Genomic DNA, 20,622 nt, shown 5'->3' on the forward strand with positions numbered 1-20,622 from the left:
GCATATCACAGTCAAGCTATGATCACTGGCTCTTGGTGTCCCAGCAATGAAAATTAAGTGACATGTGAAAAAACCATAATAGTTTTATGGAGTTTATTGCGAGACCTTTCTGTCCCCTTTCCCCCTTTTCAAGTGCAGACTTCAATGTTAAAAACTTGAATGGTAAGTCTGTTGGGAGCTTTTCCCAGATTTGTTTAGATCTAATTAGGGCATTCAGCCAATGCCCCCCACCACTGAAGCAGTCGTTTTCGAAGGGTGTTTGTTTTTCATTAAGATAATTTCAGAATGTGTTAGACAAGGGCATTGGGGAAATCAAGGGGGCCTGTCCCCCTTCCATCTCCCCATAATGCTGAAAATCATGCTGCACAGTCAACCCCAGAATTCTGGATGCAGAGACCCAGGTCAAGAGCCCTGTATGTTTTATGCTCATCAATTCAGTAGAACAGTGTTTTCCAAAGCACTGGATGAAGATGATTTGGTGGTAGTCTTAATAATACTATTTTAGCTTTGAGTTGTTCTCTGTAACTAAAAAAACACCCCTATGATAAAGAAAAATATAAATTCTGCTGTGTGCCTGTTGAAACCTTTTCACATACCCCCAGGGATGGAAAACATTGCAGTATAGAATGCACATATAAACTTCTAAAAGGTAAAGGACACCTGACAGTTAAGTCCAGTCGCAAATGATTCTGGGGTTGCGGTGCTCATCTCACTTTACTGGCCAAGGGAGCCGACATTTGTCCACAGACAGTTTTTCCGGGTCATGTGGCCAGCATGACTAAGCTGCTTCTGGCAAAACCAGAGCAGTGCACGGAAACGCCGTTTACCTTCCCGCCAGAGCAGTACCTATTTATCTACTTGCACTTTGACGTGCTTTTGAACTGCTAGGTTGGCAGGAGCAGGGACCGAGCAACGGGAGCTCACCCTGTCATGGGGATTTGAACCGCCGACCTTCCAATTGGCAAGCCCTAGGCTCAGTGGTTTAGACCACAGCACCACCCACGCTTCCTTCTTACCTTTGCTGGATCAGAGGCAATTGGCTCCAGTTAAAACTTCTATGAAGGCTGCGACCATTTCACACATCAGTTCTGTCCCCAGCCCCCGCATGCGTTGTCAGAGTGCGCATGAGCACACCACACCCCATTATGACCGGTCCCCATTATGCCCCAAAGGACATGCGCGTCAGCAATCACACATCAGTTGGACACAACTAAAATGGCTGCTACCTGTATATGACATTGGTAGGGTTGCCATATGTCAGTGAAATCTGGACAGTTATTGAGCCAAAGTTGTTGCTATACGTCCAGATTTTCTGGGACATTTCTCCAATTTCCACCTGGACACTGGTGCCGACTGCAGTATTCTGGATAGGTCCAGGAAAATCCGTACGTATGGCAACCCTAGACATTGGGGGGAGGTGTAGGGTTAACACAGTTATTCCTTATGTGCTATAATCCCACAACTGCTGCTCCATCACCACAACCAAACTGCTAAAACCAAAACCAATGCACACAGCAAGAAAGCAAATGCTTGATTAAGATTGTGTCTTAAAATCTAAAGTCAGAACATAGCATATTTCTTTGAACTCAAATTTAAGTTCTTTGCATTGCCGAGAAGTAACTTTGGGTACCCAAGCGGGCGTTCTTATATCATCGGCAGCATGAGTAAGGATTTTCTGCAGCTTCAGTGTTTAATATTTATAGTGAGAAAGCACTTAGGCAAATCTATTTTAGCTATGTGTAGCTTCATAGGAAACAGATAGCTTACTTGTATTTTCAAAATGACCACGTTTTCAGTGGTGAGGCCAGACTCTGGGCATTAACCTGTATTCTTTGATGGCCCCTTGCTTCATGGAAACACAAAACCTAAGATTGTGAAATAGAATATACATGCCTCTTCCTAGGAATGGTTTCAGATTGGAAATAAGACATTTTCAGATATGATGGGAGAAGGTAGCCACAAAAATTCCTTGTCCCCTGCAATCACACCAACCCTGCTTTCTTCTCCCATCTGGATGAATGGTCATTTTGTGCAGCACCCATAAACTATAGCAGTTTTCCCTTCCAAAAATCCCAAGTTGATTTATTTTTATTTTTATTTTATTTTTTGCAGTTACATTCAAATCCATTAGAAAATAAACTCCATGAAATTTCAAGCCATTTTACACATTTTTAGTGGTGTGCTTTCAAAGCGCTGGCTCCAAATTAGTGTCCTCCTTTTTTCTCTCTGGCTGTTTCAGTAGGAGACAACTATTGCTGCAGGCAATTTTTCCTCAAATCAGTCCTGTAACTGGTTGTTCAGTCTTTGCAGCTGCATTGCTAAGATGTTTTTACTGTCTTCCTAGGTGCTTTAATGTGATGTACTAAGAAATATATACACTGTGCTGTAACTCTGGTCTCAGCTGAGGTGCCTGATGTTTTAACATGGGGTTAGTGATCCTGGCTCACCCATGTATTATTCCTCCATGCTTATCTCTTCCAGCTGTAGTGGTACAAATACTGTATCCTCCTTATGCTTTGCAGGCTTGGTGGGCTGACTTTTCACAGTGTGGCAAAAAAATGGAGATTCTTCTCACTTTTCATTTCCTTTTTCACCCAAGACTCCCCTTCTCAGGGCTTCTTCCATCAGACTCTTCAGAACTTCATGGTTCACCTCCACCCTGACTGCCACTCTCAGTAACATTATTTTAGAGCTTTGCAGGCAAAAAAGTAAGGATCCAATCTCTTTTCCCTCCTGCATTCAAGATGAGGCAAAACCTTCGGAGGAATTCAGAAAGAGATATTTACTATTTTTATTGAAGAAGCCTCATTGACTTCAATGGGATTATTATATTATATTATATTATATTATTATTATTTAACTTGTATTTGTAACCACCCTTCAAGGTTTGCTGAAGGACCGTCTATAAAACTTACAGGGTTTTTAAAAATAATAATAATTTTTTTAAAAGAAAAGACCAGGGACAGCAGCAGCAGGAGAGAGGAGGGGAGGCTGAGGGAACACTTGACAAGGGAAGGTGTTAAAAAAGGGGGGGGAGGGGTGAGATGCTACCAGCTCTGCACACAAGGGGTGGTATAACTGGGCTCCTGAGGCCCACTGGAAAGAATGTAGTTGGTCAAGGGAGTGGACTCAAAAAGGTTGAAAATCTCTGGCATAGAGAAAGTCATGAGGTATTTTTGTCCTGTATTGTGCCCATGCTGCCACCACACAAATATTGATCCATGACCTCTCCATTCCATGTCAGCTGTAGGAAGTACTTTTCCTTATGGGGGAACCATTTTGCAAGATTTGCTCAATGAAAGATTTCACTCCTTGCTTTCTGGTGTTCTGGCACCTGGCACAGAAAACATCACTTCTCTCTCACATGCCTTCTGATATGTTTCCTATAATTTTGCTCTCAGAAACTGAACAGCACCAGGAAACAGCTTGAAAGTGTGGAGCAAATGTCACACAGGTCTCTTAAACCTGCAGAGGTGCAATTATTGCTAATACCTACTCTTGTACCTAACTGTGGTTAATAACACTAATCATACATTTATATAATACTTTTCACCCAGCAAAATCATAACATGCATTTTCAAAAGGTTCACTGACTCCTTGTTCAAACTGCTGCCTATACCACTCAAAGGCATCCACCTCTTGGGGATTAATGCAACAGCATCACACACTAATAGTGTTTTGCTTTTTAAAGAGCTAATCTCCCTTCCCTGTTCGAACCTATTTTTTTCTTTTAATCAACCCCCTGCTCCCTTATTACAGCAGCCTGACTTGTTCTCCCGCCCCGCCCCACCCCCCAGTAACACCTCAGACTGAAAGTAATTAATGCGGCAATTAGTTCTAATGGTTCACAAGATTATCAAGCCAGGCTATTCGAAAAATATGGCACAATTGATGCTCCAAACAAAACTGGAGAGCGCAATGCTAAAAACGTGGATCTGTTGAAAATCGAGCAACAAAGGAATGTAAGATTCATGTGCTCTTCCCATTCAGACAAGACCTTAAGAATAATGGTGGAATCACATCCATTACATGAATGTCCAGTCCATTAGCAACATAAATGAGGACTCTGAGCCAAATCTCACGTGTTGTTAAATGTGATGTATATGTGTGAATTTTTTTGGTAAAAGTGTTCCTTTGAAAGATTGAAAGGAAGCTTCTGTTTTCACCAGTAAGATCTTTCCTCCAGAGCTAATAGCAGCATGTGAAACAGGAAGCGTTTCCATCAGAACCATGGCACAAGGAGAAACAATTAAACACACAGATAGAATGCACATGTTATAAGCAAGCAATACTCCAAAGTGCTTAATTTTTGAACTTGCCATTTAAATTGTTCCTTCGTGACAAAGGTTCCAGTTTCCAAAAAGTGCAGGGGGGGGGGTACGGATCTCTCCACCATGTTGTTCTTTGAAATGTGGAGGGGAAGGAAAGGCGGGGGGAGATGATGGATTTCCCCCTCCTATACCTACGGACTCCAGTGTGTGGAAGGGAGAGGTCTTGTTCATTTAGAATCCCAAACAAGTGTTTATATGATGTGAACCAGACACCGCAGCTTGCTGGGCTGCTGTAATAAAAGGCAAAACAATGGGGGCAGGCCATGCATGCAGAGGAGGAAGAGGAAGAAGCAGCAGCAGCCGGCAGGTTTGAGTGCCTTTCTATCAGCCGCTTCTCTTCCTTGAGCAATGAGAGGCCTGATGGACAGAGGAGGAAGAAGCAATGGTAAAAGAAGCATTGGGTAGATTCACTGCCCCTCCCAGGGGCTCCAGATCCACTGCCAAATCTTTTACCTGTGCATTTACTGTACTTTCTGTGCCATCCTTTGTCAAGCTGGTGCCCTTCAGATGTTTTGGAAAAGAGCCACTGGCCCCATCCAGCACATGCTGGCCAGGGCTGACTCTCACAGCTGCATATTCTTTATTGTTCAAAAGGCACTACATAAGAGAACTTTGGCTGCACATTTCTCTGGGAGTCAATTATGTAGAATTTAGTAGGACTGACTTCTGTGCAAAAACGTATAGGTTTGGACTGCATATTTCTTCCCTTATCCAAACATCTCGCAAATTAACAGTGTTGCAATATAATATTGGCTAGCTGGTATTTGTTATTTGGTACATTTCAAGCATGATAGCTTCAATATTATTCCAATGTTTGTTTAAGCTGTTTGCCTGCTTGACATGTGAACAATGCACAAAAGCCTTCTCTAACCTCCTGTTTGTGTAGCTTCCACTGTTTCTCAACGAGGCTAGTCTCAGTGGACCTGCTTGAACGTTTTGCATTTTAAAGTTTTTATTTTATGCCTGAGGTGCAATATTGATGGCCTGACCCACAACCTGCACCTGGGAAGATCTGTTGCTTTTATATCATTTGATGGCCAGTTTTGGTTTTGCTTTTTCTGAGGTAAAACCCTGTTCATACAAACTACTACAAACTTGTGTGACCGTGTTTTAGCTTGACCTAATTGTTGATGCGGCAGCACTCTGTCACAAATGAGTGTTCAGTGTCACAAGGCCACATCTGTGCTTATTGGTATGCAGCGCACTTAATCGGCAGGTGCATTATTATGTAGAGCTGTCCGTGCCTTTTCCTGGTGCATCACAACACACATGGAAGTAAAGTCAAGCGCAGACGAAAGCTGAATGCTGAGCAGGCAACAGTGACAGAGCTCACTCTCTTTCTTCTAACTCTGTGTATGAGGGCAGCTTTCTGCTGGCAGCCACTTCTATTCATGTTTTATATTCTTTAAATAAGGGAGGACCCTAAACTTCTGGAACCACGCTTTACAAACTCCAAGGTTTGGAATGAACCGTTAGCTCAAGTCGCGGACGACTCTGGGGTTGTGGCACTCATCTCGTTCTGTAGGCCGAGGGAGCCAGCGTTTGTCCACAGACAGCTTCCCGGTCATGTGGCCAGCATGACTAAGCCGCTTCTGGCGAATCAGAGCAGTGCATGGAAATGCCGTTTACCTTCCTGCTGGAGCGGTACCTATTTATCTACTTGCACTTTGACGTGCTTTCGAAATGCTAGGTTGGCAGGAGCAGGGACCGAGCTCAGCTCATTTTCTCTGTTATCAAGCCTAAACAGTTTGTTTTTGGTGGGGACAGAATATTTATTTTTAAAAGCAATTTGAGGCATGGATAGAAATTGAACAGCTGGTGGGTAACAGGAGTGTGTAGAGTCAAGGAATGTTCCTCTTTTGAGAAGCAATAACCTTGGGGAGAGGGGCTGTATATGGGTCTCTTGACCCATTAATTCATGTCAGCAAATACCTGCCTTAGATAATCCAGAGGTGGGCAACTGTTTTCTGACATTCCCTTTGGGGTAATCTGTGTGTGTATGGCCCCATACGAGTGGTGGGCCAGCCAAAGTCAAAGGTAGGTGGGGTCAGGGCCAACATTTGGACAGGGCAGCCCCTTTTTTCTCTATCTCCAGCTCTTACTGTCACTCCCCACTTAGCAGGCTGCAGGGGAGAGCCAGATTGCCCTTGTCAGAGGTATGAACTGATCACTTCCTTTTGAAATTAGACTACAGGCCACAGGTTGCCTCCTGTGAGGCAGTTCATAGCTGCTGCTGCTGCTGCTGCTGCTGCTGTTCTCCTCAGAGGCTGAATTCTTTATTGAAAGCCAGAATTCACCAGTGAAACAATTATAGATGTTCTCCAAAACAAAACATTAGGCAGCACCACGGTTGCCTGGAATCCTCCCTTCTCTTCCCTACAATGTGTAATAATGAAAGGCATGATAAATCTTTTGTCCCACACTAAATCACTGGCAACCATGGGATGAGAAGTCACAAGATGACAGCATCAAGTCACATTACTATATATTGCAGAGGGGAAAGAAGAAACCAGGCTGTGTGGTTAATGTTTTTGGCACCACCCCTATGTTTTTTGGCGATGTCTTATTCCACCCTCAGGCTCCTGTAGATCTCGCATCTTAGACAGATGATCTACATACGACTTCTGCCTTTGCCTGAATTCCTGTGCCTTTGAAGTATCTTTGAAATGGGTGCTGCTTGGTCTGAAAGCTTCTCTTCAAAGAGAGGTTTGGCAAGGTCCTCCCTCCTCCCTTTTGAAACAGTTATTTTTCTCTGCCTTATTGCTCTGCAGAGAGAAGCAGGGTTCCAGGGAACTGCCCCCCCCCCCCCACATACACACTTCTCAAAGTACCCACCCTCCATTCAAGAGTGGATTGAATCGGGGCCAAGGCAAACACGTCCAGAGGCATCAGAGCAACAGGTTGCCTGGACAGCAGCAAATCCACTGAATTTCACTGTCTTCAGATTCCCTGGGTGGCAAGCCAGCGTGTTAGAGACCTATCACATCTAAACAAACTCTTGAATGCAGTTATAGCCAGAAAAAGCCACTGCGCCAATATGACACTTTTCTCCTTGCAAGCTCTGTTCCTTGTGTGTATCAGGGTCATAACAGCAGCCAGCTTTGTAACCTCTCTGTCGTCCATGCAGGGGCAGTGTAGCAAATTGTTTTGCGGTTTATGAAGCATCAACAAATACCTGACGGTTCTGTACCTTCCCTCCTGCCCTGCCAGATGCTTGGAAAGAACTGGAAGATTGCGCAGTGTAGCGGCTCTAACAGAGTCACCAAGCCAACTCTCACTTCTGCCATGAGCTCATTAAGTAGTCTATTAGGCAAGCCTCTCTCGCGGATTCAGTTCTTAACACACAAACACACAGACACGTGTGCATGTGCACGCACACAGGAAAATCTGCAATATGGAGGATAATATTTGACTTGCCTTGCAAAACTGTTGTAAGGACTATGGCTATATAATGCATGTGAAGTGGTCTGAATACTTGAAAATGCTACACAAATGTTTATTGCTGCTATTGCTGTTATTTACCCCATTTAAGGTGACTATCTCTTTCATATTGTGGAGAGAATAATTCTAGCTAAGGTGTGTAACGCTTGTTGTGTAGTCCAAATGTGCTGGCGATTGGCTTGGGTGGAATCTGAGTAGGGGGGGGCGTTCTCTATAGACCCAGATGCTACAAGACAAAACATTTTGCTGAGAACAGAAGAGAAGCTTTTCAGAGAGGCCGGACACAGCACCACTGGGAATTCTCAAGAGATGCCCCTGCCCCAGGGTTCAAGGGCCATATTTTTTATATATCCTACTGAGGGAGGAGGCTGCCTTTTATTTTATTTTTTTGCCTGAGGACGTTTCATTCAGTATATGTATTCTTGTGGAGGTCACACATCACTGGGAAATGAATACTTAAACTGCCTGAAACATGCTTTGTATACAGAGTGGAATGGTAGCATATTTTGTTGCTGTTTATCACAGAAAACAGATGTCATTAAAAAACACTTATGCCTTGCATTTGCAGCTGCAACCTTACTTCTTTTAAGATTTTTAACAGCAGGTTCTTAAAATTGTGCTATTGTTGTGTGTCCCCCACCATGCTGAAAAAAAGGGCCTGTTTATTTCAGCTTCTTCCCTTTGGAAGCACAAAATCCATCAAATTTGTTTTGACAGTATCTATCAAAATGACCCTCTTTAGAAGAGACTAAGGCTCAGTCTACACAGGAAGAAGAATGATGAGCTACAGTTCTGAGGTGGTACATCAGACTGCTTCGGTCTGCAGGAAGGGGGTGCCATTTTTGAATGCTCCCTCATGCTTTTTTAATGCCTGCATGTAAAGAAACAAGATGCTCTCTTCTTGCTCTGCTGATTTTCAGCTTACTGAGACTTGTGTGTATGTGCGTGTTTTTACAGAGGTGAGTATTCAAAAATGGTATCCCTATCAGCAGTCCCATTATTCTGCTTCAGAATTCTCTTATTTGATTCTGGTTTAACATTAAACACCTTTTAGTTTAACATCAAATACAGAGCCACTATTGATGTATAGGTTTGAGTGTTGGACTAGGACTTGGGAGACCAGGGTTCAAAACCCCACTCAGCCATGAAGCTCATTGGGTGACCTTGGGCCAATCACTGTCTCTCAGCCTAACCAACCTGACTGGAAGTTGTGAGGATAGCACCGTCTTTCCACACACAACCCCACACACTACTTTTCAAGGTTAGCTTAGCAACCACAGTGCCTCTCATTATTAGGCTCAGTATTAAAAAACATCTGTGCTAAGCTTTGAGCTTGTTACGTATGCCAGTAACATCAGAGGAAGTATAGATCATAGGACAGTCATGCCCATCATAACTGCTGTGATGTATTGCAGATAATGTTCCCCAGGTGTGTATATGTAAGTCTTTAACATGTATATTTTCAGACATTACTTCCACACTTGACATGTTTACTGAGGAAAACACTGGTGTAACAATGGCATTTCTTCTCACAGCTGTGGTAATGTGTAGCACTGTCTGTGGGGAAAGAGGAGCAGTCGTAAAAGCCAGTACAAGGAGCAAGAAATGCCTGTAAACGTTTGCATTCTTTATCAGGAAGATGAAACTGGGTTGGAGATGGCACAAAACTAGCCTGTACCAACCAAGCTGAGTTATTCACCCAAAGCCACAGATCTTTGTTAACTCAACAAAGTGGAATCCTACAATGGCTGCTGTAGAGCTCATTGTTCTTCCAATGGGGCCAGCAAGTGTTCCTTGTAGGCCCCTTTGGGTAAATGGAGAGAAAATGACCTGCTCTCCCTTAATTAATGGGAGGCCCAAGCTCAAAAAAAGGGAAGAATGAAGGCATATTTGTGTATATATATATTTGTTAAAGACTGTGTGTACATGTGCATATGGGTGCATGTGCAAACATGTACGCTCACATGGGAGTCTCCCCCCTGCTCTGCTCCTGAAAATAGGCAGCCCCATAAGTAGACATCAAACGGACTCTAACAGAGTAATAGATCCCAGATTTCATTCCTCCCACACACACCTTCTTAACAGAATATCTGTGTTTGTTCACTCTGTTGTCTGGCTTCCTGTCAAGATATCCTGCAGCCAGCCTAGAGCAGCTCCTAATGGGCTGCCAGGGGATTTAGTCTGATACGAGTGTGTACCGGGTGCTGACAGCTTGCTGGAGCAGCTCGCTCTGCTAGCGTGATTGGAAATTGGTCTCTCATTTTCACCCTGTCATAGTGAGTAGATAGCAGAGGGATGAGCAGGGATGCTCTCTTTCTGTAGATTTCCACTACTGTGCAAGGTGGGGCATGGGAAGCTTCTTCTGCCTGTCAGTGATTTGCTCAAGCACATTTCTTCCCCTACCTCAGCTCTTGTCATAAGGGGGCAGCTCTCAGGTTAGCCTTATCGAGCCACACAAAGCAGTCCCCCTTTGGGCAGCAAGATTCAGAGGCAGGTGCCATTTTCCTGCATCCCTCCTCTATCTCTGCATGCCATATTTAAAAAGAAAGAGAAAAGGTCCCGTCTTGAGGTTTTATGTTTGTCTTTTCAGCATTTTCAGATGGGAAAAGGTCTCAGGCCAGCAGTGGATGGGCCATAACATTTAAATATGGCTGACAGGTGTTGTCAGCTTGCGCAACAGGGAAAAAAATCTTTCCCCAATAGCTCCTTACCTGCACCATTTTAATTTTTAAACGTATGCATATCCAACATTTGTCCAAAAGAAACCTTACTGATAAGAGGAGCCTTCTAAAGAGCTTCTTATGTGTTTGTCTATAGCAAATAAGAACCATTACCAGGTGAAAAGGAGGGAACCAAAACACATAGGTTATTTGTTTTTTAGAGGTGATCATGGGCTACAGATGATTTGCAAGTGATGGCCAATGAAGCTAGTAAAAAATTGTCTTAGCTGGTAATGTTTGTGGGCTTAATTTGCAAGACTGCTGACAAGGGTATAGCCCAGGGCATCCTCCCCCCCCCCCCGGCAGAACATGCTGGAACTCAGTTTCGGCCCCTCTCAGGTGGGTACCATTGCCATTCTCAGAGGTGTTCTTGATGAGTTCTGACACCTCTTTTTCTAGAAAAATAGCATTGGTATTGCCTTTTTGGGTCTAAAGAAAAAATGGCATATTGGTCTGAGATTGCTGGCAAATCCCACATTTCTGGTATTCAATTATTTTTGAGATGGCAAGGTTTTGCAAGAATGAATACAAATTTGTTTGCTTTAATGTCCTTCTGGAATATCTCTGAAGGGCAGACAGGACATTCCTTGGTTGTTTTTGTCTCTCGTTTTATATAAAGCTGAGAAAATTGCCACTCTAGGCTACAATCAGCATGAGACTTATATAGTCAAGTGATAGGAGGGCTCAAATAAAAACATGTAAAAATGGAGCTGAACCACAGTCTTTTGTCTGTGTTTTCTTCTTTTATTTTCAGGGAATTGTTTCTCATAGATCAATACCATGTAAAATTCACTCAGGAGCCATATACAACAATACTTCTGGGAAATACACATATATATGGGAGCAGAATAGTGGATAGAGATTTTGCAAGAAACTCTGGCTTTGCTGGCTGTGGGAATACTGGTAAGTGTTTAATTTTTAAAAACCTTTTTAAGCCAACTAATATCTAGATTCAGTTGTAATGTAAGGAGTTGTTTTGCTAATTTAGTTAATCTAATCCCTTGCTGAATGAGATGAAGAGGTGGGGCCTGAGCCGGCTCCCCTTTTGCATGTATTTCACACAACATATTATCAATCCTCAGGTCTAATCAGTTTCACTTTTCTTTTTTTTAATTATTGGACAAGGGAGAGCAGCTGCAGTTTATACCTAAGAAAATACAGCAAATACCACATCCTGCAACAACAATGACACAAACCATTACAGTGGTACCTCAGGTTAAGAACGTAATTAGTTCTGGAGGTCCGTTCTTAACCTGAAACTGTTCTTAACCTGAGGTACCACTTCACCTAATGGGGCCTCCCGTTGCCACGGTGTGATTTCTGTTCTCATCCTGAAGCAAAGTTCTTAACCTGAGGTACTATTTCTGGGTCAGCGGAGTCTGTAACCTGAAGTGTCTGTAACCCGAGGTATCAGTGTACAGTGGTTCCTCAGGTTAAGTACTTAATTCGTCCGGGAGGTCCGTACTTAACCTGAAACTGTTCTTAACCTGAAGCACCACTTTAGCTAATGGGGCCTCCTGCTGCTGCCGCGCTGCCAGAGCACGATTTCTGTTCTCATCCTGAAGCAAAGTTCTTAACCTGAAGCACTATTTCTGGGTTAGTGGAGTCTGTAACCTGAAGCGTATGTAACCCGAGGTACCACTGTATATTAATACATACTCAAGAAACCAATGCAAGATCTGTGCTAATGTCACCGCAGCAGCAAGCTATTAGATGTTAGGAACTTTAAAAGTCGCTTCATTTGTTTTAGAGACACTATCTACTGTATTCAGCCACAGTGAACTTTCTGAAGTCAAGGTGAGGGAGAACCTGTTTGGGGGTGCAACAGGCTTCTGTTCACACAACAGGACTTCACCTTATTACCCTCCCTGCTACAGTCCTCAGGCTCTCAGGGTCTGGAAACCAAGCCTTATGAGGGAGTTAGGTATGCTTAGCCTGGGGAAGAGAAAACTTGAGAGGTAATATGATAGCTATTTTCAAATATCTGAAGTGCTGTCACATAGAAGACGAAGCATGCTTCTTTTCTGCCACTCCAAGGGGTAAGACCTAAACCAGTGGATTAAAATTACAATAAAAGGGATTCTGACTAAGAATTGGGAAGAACTTCCTCACTGTAATAACTGTTTCATAGTGGAATGGGGTGTCTTTCAGAAGGTGGACTCTCCTTCATCTGAGGTTTTCGAACAGAGGTTGGATGGCTGTCTGTCAGGAATCCTAGCTGTGATTCCTGCATTGCAGGGGGTTGGAGTAGATGACTCTGGGAATCCCTTCTAATATGACAATTCTAGTATTCTATCTGCTCTGGGAGCAGGCCCCACTGAATTCAGTAGCACTTTTGAATAGACATGGTTAGGATTGTGCTAACCATGTGATTTTTTATATATGAAATTATTAATCTGAAATATTTTTGGTATTTTTAATACGAAGTATTTAAACTATCTAGACAAAAATAATGACCTTTTTGTTTCCTTTTCAGAGATGCCAATGGATGGTGTGTCAAGACAGCCCCAAATTATTTTGGCCACATCAAGTTAAAATGTCTGTGCTTGAGGCTTCTGGAGTGCCGACAAGACTCCAAAATGCGACTCCATGATGCGATTCCAGGGTGCACATTAAGCAGAGGTCTGTTTGGATTCTTTGGAGAAAGCCCTTCCTTAAGGTTCCTGTAGAATCCAGAAAGGGATGTCACAGGACAGCAAAGCTGTTCGGCTGGTCCTTTAATTTTGCTACCTTTTAGGGGTCTTTTCTTTATTTCTACCATCATGCTGAATATCCTTTCTTACATCAAATTCTCCTTTCACAACTCAAGAGGTTGTGTTACCCCTCAGCACTTTTGGCCCAGGGATTCTCCATGGTGACTGACTGAACAACTTTCAATACAGCCTACACCTGCCTTTTTGGTCAGCTCCATTGAGAAATGCATGGTGAAGTCTGTGTAGCTACAACCTTCGTGTTGGGAAGAGAAAAGGGCAGTAAGGAAGGGTTCAGACAATGGTTATTTCTTCCCAGAGGCTCATCTTCTTACCGGATGCATCACTTGCCCCACTGTCTTCTATGGCTTTTTATTCCTATGTGATTATATTGCTAATTTCATATAGGGATTGAAGCCGTGCAGTACGCTGGGGGTTTGCAACAGAGGCTGCTCGCCTTGTTCAAGTCAAAGCCTATTGGAACAGCTCAGTGTCACTCATAAAGAGGAGAGAGCTCTCATACGCAGCCATTCACTAGTGACCATTCCTCCTCCTCCTCCTCTGATGTTGCTGTAGCTGCTTCCCTTTGCATGCTGCCTGGGCAAGAGTGGTGCTAGGCCCAAGTACAAGCAGTGCCTTATTCTCCTACTCCTTCAGATAACAATTTAGAAGTGATGGACATGATTATATGCAGTGATGACCTGTTTTCCACTGGCTTATGTATGCATGCAAACATGTAGCATTCCACAATTTAAGTGCATAAGAATGGCTGCAGTATTTGCCTTTAGTAAGAACCCTAAAGACTATGGAGGGAATGGAGACAGGGAGGAAAGGGCGGCCTGATATTTTGGTGCCTGAGGCAAAACGCCCTGCTGCTGCCCCTGCGATGGCAGGGGAGGTTCTGCAAGAGTTTCTTCTGGGGGTGGGAAGAGATTTGGCAAGGGTATGAAGAAGCCCTTGGCAATTATCCCTTCCCACCCAATGGCAAAGCTGGGTGTGCTACTCTGCCCCCATTGAAGCCTGGATTGCTTCTCCAGCAGTGGCGTTTCAGGGCACTTGCAGGGGTGCCACCTCTTGTGTTTCCGCCACCTGAGGCAGCTACTTCACCCTGCCTCAGGAATGGGTTGGCTCTGAGGGAAGAATACTTTCACCTGCCCATGCTCTGATAAAGGGCTGTCTTCCAAAACTGAATGGCACTGCAAAAATGTGATGAACCATGATGTGGGGTGTGTGAATGGAATCCTAATATGCAGCAACATGCTCTCCAGCCACTTTGGAGGGCACCTATTTTGTCACAAGATGTATTATGTATAAAGATGCTTTAGGGTTCTGCAACTTCTACTGCAGCAATTCTTAAAATAAAAAGGGGAAATCCGAAATTATTATTGTGAGAACTCAGTTCAGTTTGATAGAAAAGCAGCCCCTCAAAGGAAGAATTGTCACATCCCTTTTATGCTTATTTCTCTCTCTCTCGGGGTAATTTTCTTCTTAGCCTGTCATTTGGGGCCAAGAAGAAACTGGCTGTCTTACCCCGAGATAATTGTCCAGGGCTGGTGGGAATAGTAAACCTTCTGCCTTGTCTGTTAGCTTTTCGGAAGAGAGCCTTCTCTAGTCAGATTCTCTCATACCTGGCCATCTGCACAGGTGCACCTTAAGAAGCCTGGCTTTTTAACTACAGAAAGCGTGCCTGGAGCAGTATATTCAAGCCCCTGCTTCTAAGCAGTTTTCTGAAGTATTCCTCCATCACCACTGAAAGACAAGCACACTCTGGTATTACACATGAAGAAAGGATGAGAGGCAACGTATTTAGGGGTATGTGTGAGGCTGAGGAGAAATGGTTAAAACTTTCACATTCTCGCTGGTGTCTTTGCTACATGCCTTTGTCGTAAGGCAGGTTAAGTTGCTCTCTAGTTGAAGTTTTAAGGTCATGGAGCCCACTCTTCTTTCTAAAACTTCATATAGCATGTCTTACTGCAGGGCCCATTCTGTGTGTGTGTGTGTGTGTGTGTGTGTGTGTGTGTGAGAGAGAGAGAGAGAGAGAGAGAGAGAGAGAGAGAGAGAGAGAGAGAGAGAAATAAAAGCTGCTGGCAAATTATTGTGCCCGCGCTGCAGTCTGATAGCCTCGGCCTTCGTGCAGGTTTAGGTAGCATTACAGAACTAGGGAAGAGGGGCACAGACTTTGATTCCTTGTCAGGATTATATAATCCTCCTCCAAGTTTCTCAAGGGGCATTTGGGGCTTTTTTTAAAGCATGTGTTAAATCTGTCACATTGGTGCAAATGGGTAGAATTACTCAGTTTGCTGAAGAGATTATAGGAGAACCTTTTCTGCTCACTTCATAAAAGAAGGTCCCATTAAGCACCGTGTGAAATATTAGCCATTAATCAGCCTCTGCGCAGAATAAACTATCCATACTTATCATTATCTGATCCTTAATGAAGCGGTAATAGGAATGCCGTGGAGCAGGGATATTAATGTCTCCTAAGAGGCCCAAGCGATGGTAAGGCTAGAAGCCAAGGTTTTTAATTCAGTTCCAAAAGCTTCCATAGTTAATAAGGTTGCTACTTATCCCAACCATTAGCACTTGTTTGGCCACAAGTGTTCCTATTACAAAAATGAGCTCAGCCCTCAGGAAGTGCTTTGCCAGCTGTTAACATTGCTCATCCTCTTTTCTGTCTGACTACATACTTCCTGGGGCTGAATGTGTGCCTGGTTGGCATCCCCATTCAAGCCACTCCTTGCTTTGCTTTCTTTTTAGGCCTAGATACGATGCTAGCCACCCAGCCACATTGAGAACCGTTTCAGAATGTAAGCTACAACTCCCTAATGCTGTAATACAGTCATAGCCTCGGTTTGTGAACGTGATCCGTGCGGGAAGCAGGTTTGCAACCCACAGCGTTCGCAGCCTGAAGCACTGTGTCTGTGCGCACGCATGATGCGCGTCTGTGCATGATGTCATTTTGTGTTTTTGTGCATGCGCAAGCACCGAAACCTGGAACCCATTCCAATACTTCTGGGTTCGGCACAGTCTGCAACCCGAAAATGTGCAACCCGCATTTCGGGTAACTCAAGGTATGACTGTAATACTTCTATTATTTATATGCCGCCCGTCTGATTGGTTGCCCCAGCCATTCTGGGTGGCTTCCAACAAAATATTAAAACACAAAACCCCCCTGAAACAATTAAAATCTCCCTGTATAGGTCTGCCTTCAGATGTTACATGCGACCCACACTTCTCATCCACCACTACTTTACGTTCTGGCCATAAAAGCTAAAGATACGCTTCTAATATTCTTCCATGCCACAAAGTCAGCTTTAGCAAGGGCCAGCGAGGTGTCTCCCGCTCCTGGGACTTACTTAGCAGTGTGAAAGATTTTGGCTGGAGTCTGACAATGGTTTTTCAAACGGGTGAAGGTGATAGAAGAGAGAGAGAGAGCCATTATTGTGCTCTGGTCAAAGCAGTTTTGCAGATTTTTGAAGCTTGACAAAACTTATCAAAAACTCTTTGCATCATAGTGAGAGGAGAGTGTCACACAGGTATGGAGGACTCCATCATACCAGAATGGAGAAAATGCTGGCTTCTTCAGCAAGCAAGAAGCAAAGTTCAGCCTGTTACCTATTTGTCTTTTCCCCTCCATAATTGTAGGTTCCCAAACTGCTCTCCCAGTCCACTTGAAAATTGTATTGGTAGAGAACTTAATGGCGGTCGTCCCCCCCCATTGTAGAAATGGTACTGTGCTGTGCTAGATGCTGTGTGGTTTTTACTTGTATTTATGGACACACCATGGACTACCTGCATGAAGCTCCTGGATCACCAGCTGTTCATGGGCCAGTTGAGGAATCCTTTCCTTGGGATATACTCACCTCCTCCCTTGCTGGGCTGGTTTGGAACAAATCATAGAATTCTAGAGTTGGAAGGGACCCCGAGGGCAGTGTTAGAAACTGAGATAAGAAAGCTAGGAGTTAAATGGCACCTTAAAGGTAGCTTATGGGCGCAACAATGGAATGTCTAGGTGTACTTTTTTTATAACAAGAATACAAAGATGAAAATGAATGAACTGCAGCTAAAATACTATGTTCATTTTTCACACTGTCTAGTCCTTCTCCTGCCCACCCCCCTAATATTCATAAGAGGGTCTCTTCTCCAGTCTTCAGAGAGTAGCTGGAAGTCGGGAGGCAAAAAAGGTCCTCCTTTCCTCCCACTCTGCAGTTTTATTCTGAAATGTTAGGTGAAGTACTGTGCCCAGAGCTCAGAAACTGCTCTTGCTAATGAAATTCCCTGTGGCAAAATGCACCATGGGAGTTTCGAACACTGCCCAAGGGTCATTTAGTCCAACACCCTACAACGCAGGAATTCTGCTCATAGCTGTCCCTGGGTAGGCTCAAACCACCAACCTTCTGGTTAACAGCCAGATGCATTGACCCACTGAGCCACAGGAGGGCTCTTATGATGATACTCTTATGATAGCTAAAGTAGGCAACATGACCTGCTTCATTCACATGGCCACAAGCACAAATGAATGGTGGGCATTCTTCTAATCTCTGTGTTATGTGTATACACACACATTCTCTCTCTTTTACTGGGGCATCTACATGTCTTTTAGTGAATCACTTCCCAAGAGGCATCCTGAAGCAATGGCCATTTTTGATGTTTATTTCCTCTTTGCAGGAGCTATATAAAAGTGCTGTTAGTTCCTGTTACACTGGAGGCAAATGAAGGCCTCAACAACACCTCCCTCCTGGATTAATACTCCTGGAAGTTCTGTGGTGCTGACTGCTTGAGTACATGATTTTAAATGTTTGATAGTGTGCTAAAATATTTTCATTGTTGTTGCTTACATAGACCTGACCATCCCTCACAAAACATGTTTTGGCATGTGATGGTATTAGGTACAGTGTGTGTTCAGAAGCCTGCTCTTTCCCTCTTTCACCCCCTGCCCCAAAGGAAAAAAACCCCGCTGGTGGTTGTTATGGGACAACAGTAGCTACCAAGTTCTAAGAGATGTTTGCTTTATTTTCTGTATTTTGCATGGCCTTCCAGTGAGTGTTAAGTGTCATGCACACATCACACACACACACACACACACACACACACACACAGAGAGAGAGAGAGAGAGCGTGTACATTGGAAAAGTGAAAGTGTTCTTGCAGCCTCATTGTCCTTGACCAACTTCCCCCCATTCCTGCCGTTGCCTCATTAAAGAAAAGGAAGCTGGAAGATAAAAAGTATCCAGGGAGAAAAAGGAACCAACTGAACACTGATGTGAAGTGTGCTTCAAAAAGCAGCCTCCTTTCATCTAACCGTTGTTTAATGCGCCTTTTCCCTTTAACAAGAGGAATTTATTTTAATCATCACTGAAACGTTCCATTAAAAAGAAGAAAAAGACAACAACAACAGCAGTAGCAGCAGAGGGATGTTGCTAGTGAAATCTATGCAGACTTAACAGCTCAGGGATTACCCTAGAGAAGTGAATGCTGCAAAAGCTTTGTGAACCTGTCTGAGAACGAGAGCAAGCAGCATCTTCAAGGATTAATGAAGAACTCTGCCGATATAAAAGAAATTGTTTCTTTTCTGGGGCCGCTGCTGTGGGAGATGCAGAAAGCATGGCGAGGCCAGATAATCAGTCGGCTCAGACCCTCCTTTTTCAGGGAGGCAGATTTTGGTAAGCTTAAATGCTTCGGAGTGATTTCAACAAAAAACCCTTAATTTTTTTCCCTTCCCCAAAAACACAAGCTGCGCAATCACAATTATTTCTTAGCAAAAAGCTCACATTTTATTTGCCATTAGACACCTGCATGATGCTAAATCGTTCAGATGTGCTATGCTTTCTCTGCAACTAAATATACTAGTACCAAGAAGGAAAAACACATTTGTCCTTGATACTTCAAAATGTTCCAAATAAACCAGGTTAACACATATCCATTAGGAATACTCTGAGCTCTCCCAGGCTCACAACCTGCAAGGATCACACTCCCTGTCCCACATGCCAGAAGGATTGCTCTGGCTACATGCGTCGTGAGCCATTCTCATAATCTAGCTAAATGTGCCACTTGATTGTAAACCTCAATGATAAAACCAAGCAGCTTCCCTTCTTACTGTGATCTCCAAGCTATGGGGATTTCTTTGAGGAAATCAAGTTTGAAGTTCTTCTCCCCGTATTCTGTCCATATGGAATTCATGTGATACACAACCTCTTGGGATGCTTCCCCACTCTTACAAGGGCACTCTAAATCCTGTTGGGATTCAGTCTTACATCTTGTCCTTTCATGCGCTAAACCACAGAGGCAGCCTCCAATTGAGATACCTATCTGCATGCCTTTGATGCAAAGAACTTCCTCCCTGTAAGTATTCCCATAATGCAGGGTGGCCTAACTTTTAATACCGACTGGGCCTCAAGAGTACTTCAATATAGAACCCACAAGCCACACACTGCTTTGTTGTGTGGTGCAGGGGGCAGGGAGGAGCAAGACCGAAATTTTATGCCCCCACAGCCCTCATGCTGCCTTCCCAAAGCCATTTAAGCAAGGAGCTGGGCTTTGGGAAGGAGGCTTGAGGCTCTGACAGGGTCCTAGAGCCCTCCCACCTCCTTCCCAAAGCTGGGATAGCGCTAACTAGCTTTGGGAAGAAGAAGGGAAGACTCTGGGACCCTGTCCTAGCGCCTCCTTACCTGGCTTTGGGAAGGCAGTGCAAGGGCTGTGGGGCAGTGTTGTCCAAGGTTGCTGGGGGCCACCAAAAAGGCCTTGGGCATGCAGTCCTTGGGCCACGTGTTGGATCACCCTTCCATAATGGTGAAGCTTTTCTGCCTACAAGCCTTCTTAAGCTGACTCTGCCACACACAGATGTCCATGCTGTAATGCTAGCTGGGATGGGATTACTAACCTCAGGTATAAAATAAACCTGATTATGCTCCCTTATTTAATGCTGTCTTAGCTAGAAACCAATGTTTTTACCCTGCTGTTTTACATATTGTAAACAATTATCAACCTTGTTTAAATGTATCCTTTTCTGAACTGGCTGGATTTTGTCAGACCAAGTCACCCAAGAACTGAGTGGGAAGATATAATATAGTGTGTGGGGAGTACCTTTCAGACATTTGCACAGCTGTGTGGAAATATTTTCATGAACACCACCCGTGCAGCTGGGTTTTAACAACCTACCCATGCTCAGAAAGCCAAAAGTCTTTTTTTTTAATCAGAGGTGGCAGATATAGATTTCAGCAGGTGGGAGCAATGATTTGGAAGCATTTTAGAATGAGTAGTAAAGCTGGAGTAACTAAGACAATGATCCTCTGCATTTTCATGTGTAGACTAAGTGACACTAGGATCATTTTGGGTCTTGCTTCCAAGTAAATATGCTGAGGAATGGGTTGCAGTACTACTTTATCAACCACGCTGGGGAAAGGGATCACACAGGAGCAAAATCCAGCTCTATGACAATGAC

The 20,622-nt window shown here is 43.9% G+C and overlaps 1 long non-coding RNA gene across 1 annotated transcript in view; it reads left to right on the plus strand.

Annotated features, from left to right (window-relative positions):
- The window catches only part of LOC114591577 (uncharacterized), a 70,009-nt gene extending 56,469 nt beyond the window's left edge, over positions 1-13,540 (plus strand). The window contains exons 2-3 of the long non-coding RNA XR_003705295.2: positions 11,247-11,395; positions 12,969-13,540. This is a non-coding gene — a long non-coding RNA (uncharacterized LOC114591577). The remainder of the gene's footprint in view (positions 1-11,246; positions 11,396-12,968) is intronic.
- The last annotated feature ends 7,082 nt before the right edge of the window (positions 13,541-20,622 follow it).

This window comes from Podarcis muralis, chromosome 2 (assembly GCF_964188315.1).
Source record: "Podarcis muralis chromosome 2, rPodMur119.hap1.1, whole genome shotgun sequence".
Classification (NCBI taxonomy): domain Eukaryota; kingdom Metazoa; phylum Chordata; class Lepidosauria; order Squamata; family Lacertidae; genus Podarcis; species Podarcis muralis.